Below are 6,000 nucleotides of genomic sequence, written 5' to 3'. Positions count from 1 at the left end.
CACTGCAGTATCCAGTCATGGCTGGACTTCTCACGTCCCACTCTTTCATCACCTGGTTGACCACTAAATCTGAGTCGCCATAGACCATCAGGCGACGGACGCCGAGTGAAATGGCCATGCGCAACCTGTATAAGAGGGCCTCATATTCTGCTTCATTGTTGGAGGAATCAAAGTGAATCTGGAGCACATATCTGAGCTTATCTCCTCTGGGGGAAACCAGGACAACCCCAGCACCGGAACCATTCAACATCTTAGAGCCATCAAAGAACATGGTCCAATGCTCCGAGTGAACTTCAGTCGGCTGCTGTTGTTCAATCCACTCGGCGAGGAAATCTGCTATTGCCTGGGACTTAATGGCTTTCTTTGCCTCAAACTTGATATCAAGGGGAAGAAGTTCAATCGCCCATTTGGCCACTCGACCAGTTGCATCTCTGTTGTGCAAAATCTCTGATAGTGGAGTGTCGCTGACGACTGTGATGGAATGATCAGAAAAATAATGAGCAACCTTCTTTGTGGTCATGTATATTCCATACACAAGCTTCTGATAATGAGGATATCTCTGCTTGGATGGAGTCAAGACTTCAGACAAATAATACACTGGGCGCTGAACTTTGAGAGCTTTTCCTTCTTCTTCCCGCTCGACCGTAAGCACAGTACTGACAACTTGTCCTGTGGCTGCGATATAGAGCAACAGAGGCTCTTTGCTGATTGGAGCAGCAAGCACCGGCTGGGTGGAGAGCAGAGCTTTTAGCTCGGCAAACGCTGCATCAGCTTCTGGAGTCCACTCGAACTTGTCTGTCTTCTTCATCAGTCGGTAAAGAGGCAATGCCTTTTCACCGAGTCGTGAGATGAATCGACTTAATGTGGCCAAGCATCCAGTAAGTTTCTGGACATCGTGCACTCGCACAGGGCGTTTCATTCGGAGAATAGTGCCAATCTTCTCTGGGTTAGCATCAATTCCCCGTTCGGAAACGAGAAAACCAAGTAACTTGCCACCAGAAACTCCAAATGTGCACTTTGACGGATTGAGCTTGATATCATATCTTCTGAGGTTGGCAAATGTTTCGGCGAGATCAGCGAGCAGGTCGGAACCTTTTCGTGACTTGACAACAATATCATCCATATATGCTTCCACATTCCGACTGATTTGAGTGAGTAGACACTTCTGAATCATTCGCATAAATGTGGCTCCGGCATTCTTGAGGCCGAATGGCATGGTGATATAGCAGAAGCACCCGAATGGAGTGATGAAAGCTGTTTTTACCTCGTCGGGTCCGTACAGATGGATCTGGTGGTACCCGGAGTAGGCATCTAAAAAAGATAGCCTCTCGCATCCCGCGGTCGAGTCAACAATTTGATCTATGCGAGGGAGAGGAAAATGATCTTTCGGGCAGGCCCGGTTGATGTGCTTGAAATCAATGCACATTCGGAGCGACTTGTCCTTCTTAGGAACCATGACGACATTAGCGAGCCACTCGGAGTGGTATATCTCTCGGATAAATCCTGCCGCCAACAGTCGAGCCACTTCTTCACCAATGGCTTTTCTCTTCTAGACAGCGGACCGCCGAAGATGCTCTTTGACTGGTTTTGCAGACGAGTCGACTCTTAGGCGATGCTCAGCCAGTCCCCTGGGAACACCTGGCATGTCAGCGGGTTCCATGCAAAAATGTCCCAGTTCTCACGGAGGAACTGGATGAGCGCTTCTTCCTATTTTGGGTCGAGCGTTGTGGAGATGTGGGTCGGAGCTGCATCGGGATCGGTCGGGTGAATGTGAACAGGCTTCGTCTCACCGGACGACTGAAATGCAGATTCTGTGGCGGGTTTCTTTGATCGCAGCAAGTCACTCGGATCTGCGTTTTGCTTGTATTCCTCGAACTCGACCGCTGTCACCTGGGAATCAGCAATCTTTGAGCCCTTCTGAAAGCACTCTTCTGCCTTTTTCCTATCACCGGTGACAGTGATCACTCCTTTGGGGTCGGGCATCTTCAATTTGAGGTACACGTAACATGGTCGAGCCATGAACCGTGCGTAAGCTGGTCTCCCCAAAATGGCATGATATGCACTCTGAAAATCCACGACCTCAAACGTCAACTTTCTTTGCAAAAATGTTTCGAATCACCAAACACCACGTCCAAAGCTATTTGGCCGAGTGACTCGGCTTTCTTCCCTGGTATAACTCCATGAAAGCTCATGTTACTAGTGCTCAGTCGGGACATCGGAATGCCCATTCCTTTCAGTGTGTCTGCATACAACAAATTCAGCCCGCTTCCACCATCCATCAGCACCTTTGTCAGTCGAGTGCCTTCGACAACTGGATCGACCACCAAAGCTTGCCTCCCAGGGGTGGCAATATGAGTCGGGTGATCAGATTGGTCGAATGTGATGGGTATTTGAGACCATTTCAGATAATTTGCTTTTGCTGGGGCAACCATGTTCACCTCTCGGTTAATGACTTTCAGTCGACTCCTGCTTTCCACATCTGCAAAGATCATCAGAGTGGAGTTGATATGCGGATATCCTTCCTCACTGTCCTCCTTGTCTTCGGCCTTGTCCGACTCCTTCTCCTTGTCCTTAGACTATTTTCCCTGAAACTGCTGGATTAGGAGTCGACATTGGCGAGTGGTGTGCTTCGGGTAGATGATATTCCCCTCTTCGTCTTTCTTCGTGTGGATGTGACATGGCATATCCATTACGTCGTTCCCTTCTTTATCCTTTACCTTCTTGGGGTTCCAGGATCCTTTTGGTTTCCCCTTAAACTTTCCCTGAGTCACGGCCAGAGCCTCTCCAGGAGCTGCCGGTTCAGCCTTCCGCTTCTGTTTCCGACTGGTGTTTCCTTTTTCCGACTGACTCGGCTTGTGCTTGCCGCTTCGGAGTCGGTCTTCTTCTTCGCCGTTGGCGTACTTGGTAGCAATCTCCATCATCCGACTCAAGGTCATGTCACCGGTTCGACCAAACTTCAAACTCAGTTCTCTGTTCTTGACGCCATCTTTGAAGGCGCAGACTGCCTGATGATCAGACACATTCTCCACAGTGTGGTGCAAAGTGATCCACCTCTGAATATACTCTCTGAGAGTCTCATTAGCCTTCTGCACGCAGACTTGCAACTCTGTCAATCCAGCTGGTCGCTTGCAAGTTCCTTCAAACGTTCTGATGAACACTCGGGACAGATCTTCCCAAGTGTAAATGCTGCTAGGAGGTAATTGAGTCAACCACGCCCTGGCAGAACCTTCCAGCATGAGGGGCAAATGCTTCATGGCTACCTCGTCGTTCCCACCACCAATCTGAACTGCCACTCGGTAGTCTTCAAGCCAAGTTTCAGGCTTAGACTCACCAGTGAACTTGCTGACTCCTGTAGCCAACCTGAAATTGGGAGGGATAACTGCGGCTCTGATAGCTCTGCTGAAACATTCAGGACCAGAAACATGCACTCGACTGCTTGTGGGTGCATCTCTGTCGAGTCCGCCCCGATGGGCTCTGTTCCGGTCGACCAAACCTTGCACGATAATGGATCGCGCGTCGAAGCCTGGTTCTCTGGGGTCTACTGGAACCCTTCGCCCTGTACTGTACTGACGCCTGTCATCTTGCTGCCGAGGAGCATAAGACCCACCCCTCGGAGGGGAATGGGGCACTCGACGCCTATCATCTCGGTCGAGTCGGTCACCATATTGATCTCGCCGATTCTCGCGCCCTTCACGCCGCGGAGGCGATCTGGGGCTATGAGCCGACTGAACCGTATTCGTAGTGACGGACCGACTGTGAATTCTATTGCGCGACTGAGACACGGCTGAATTCTGATCTCCTGCTACCCGGAGCAGATCCCTGATCTGCAGCAAACCTCTGCCAGCTTCCGACTGCGAAGGCTGGATGGACTCTGCTATACGGGTCGCAGCTGCTAAATTCTGGATTGGCGTTCGATATACCTGAGTCGGCGGGAAGAGTTGACATCGACTGGTGTCGGGAACTCGTTGCCGCGCGCGCTCGTCGAGTGCTCGCTGAAGATTCTCCAGTCGAGTGCGTTCGGCCAAATTGGCCAGACGTGCCTCCTCCAAGGCACGAGCCTCGGGGGTTTCTCCTGCGATGGGAGTACGCAGGGCATCCACGTTCCTGCGGCGAAGTTCCTCTCTTTGCAGAGAGTCGAGTGGCTCGGGCTGGTACTCTTCGTGGCCTCGTGCGGGGTCGCCTCCGTCACCTGCTCCACCATCACGGGCGAAGCCAGGGGGACTGCGGGGCCCGTCGACCATCAAGATTTCCGCTGCTGGATGACTGCTACCGCACTCGGATGCAGTCTCTACGGAGCCAGTCGACAGATCGAACAAGCCGTAGAGAGATTCGTTGGGCTCGATTGCCGCAACTTGGGTGGTGGCCGATTGGCGAGCCTCCGCATGCCTCACCCATCGCTGAAGCCTCGACCGGCCCGAGCGCTTGCGCTGGCGGGAGACCGGGAGGGTGGACGATGGAGGAGCCGACCGATACGGGGTTGACGGTTGCCGCAGCAGAACGCCGCGGACACATGCGCGAAAATGCGTCGCACCGCGGACGGGGAGCGCATCAACGTCGAGTGGAGCCTCCTGGAGCCAGGCGGAGTCGTCGGCGATGAAGGTGAGAGTGCTGAGACAGATCTCTCGACCTTCGACCAAAACTCCAGCAGACACCATGATGAAAGTACTCGGAAGAATCGCAACTTCTCCACAAAATCGCTAAAACACCAGCCCCACGGTGGGCGCCAACTGTCGTGGTTCTAAGCCTGACAGTAGAGTGGGGGGTAGATATGGAGAGGCAAGGTCCTAGCTATGGAGAGGTTGTAAACACAAGGGATGTATGAGTTCAGGCCCTTCTCGGAAGAAGTAATAACCCTACGTCTCGGAGCCCGGAGGCGGTCGAGTGGATTATGAGTATATGAGTTACAAGGTGCCGAACCCCTCTGCCTGTGGAGGGGGGTGGCTTATATAGAGTGCGTCAGGACCCCAGCCAGCCCACGTAGGAGAGGGTTTAAGGTGAGTTAAGTCCGGGGCGTTACTGGTAACGCCCCACATAATAGTGTCTTTACTATCATAAAGTCTACTTAATTACAGGCCGTTGCAGTGCAGAGTGCCTCTTGACCTTCTGGTGGTCGAGTGAGTCTTCGTGGTCGAGTCCTTCAAGTCAGTCGAGTGTGTCCCTCGTTGGTCGACTGGAAGGCGACTTCTTCTAAGGGTGTCCTTGGGTAAGGTACTTAGATCAGGTCCATGACCCTACCCTAGGTACATAACCCCATCAACGACCGAAGTGGCGACCCTGAAGCAAGCGCTGTCCGAGGCCGAAAACAAAACGGCCAAGGAGCGCACCGAGTGGGAAAAACAAGAGGCACGGGTGGGCGAGGTGCAGCAAGAGCTCCAGGCTCTCGTGAAGATGCATGAGGCTTTGGAGCTTGACTCGAAGACGCGAGAGTCCGAGCTTGCCACGGCCCTCGAGAGCACAAAGCATGCCAAGGCCGAAGCACAAAAGGCCCTCTAGGAAACTGAGGCGACGAGGAGCGGCGGGTAAGGCATTCAATATGCAAAGCAAGCATGTGAAAGTAAATTACTTGTTACTTACCCGAGTCCGGAGCTCTCCAGGAGCATTCGCAGATTTGCCCCGCAGCGTGTCAGATGCCGCGAAATATTACCAGGCCAAGGAGGGAAGCTCGACGGAGAAGCTGTTCTGGTCTCAGTATACTAGGACCGAACATCCGATGCCTATGAGCGACCAGCTGAAGCAACTGGTCGAGCTGCACAAGGCGGCCGAACAAGCCATGAGGGGCCTTATAGTCCGGATGTGGCATGGCGACTCCCTTCCCAACAGCTACTTCGGCCTGGTGAGGTGGCTTGTGGATGCCTGCCCACAGCTGGAGGCCATAAAGCGGTTCGTCTGCATCGAAGGTGCACGCCCGGCCTTTGCCCGTGCGAAGGTGCCCTGGGCCAAGATGGACGTCGAGAAGCTGGTGAAGGAGGGGTCGCCGCAGGGCAAGGAGCATCGCCACCC

The sequence above is a fragment of the Triticum aestivum genome, chromosome 7A (genome assembly GCF_018294505.1).
Source record: "Triticum aestivum cultivar Chinese Spring chromosome 7A, IWGSC CS RefSeq v2.1, whole genome shotgun sequence".
NCBI classification, from domain to species: Eukaryota; Viridiplantae; Streptophyta; class Magnoliopsida; order Poales; family Poaceae; genus Triticum; species Triticum aestivum.
This window is presented reverse-complemented; position numbering follows the sequence as displayed.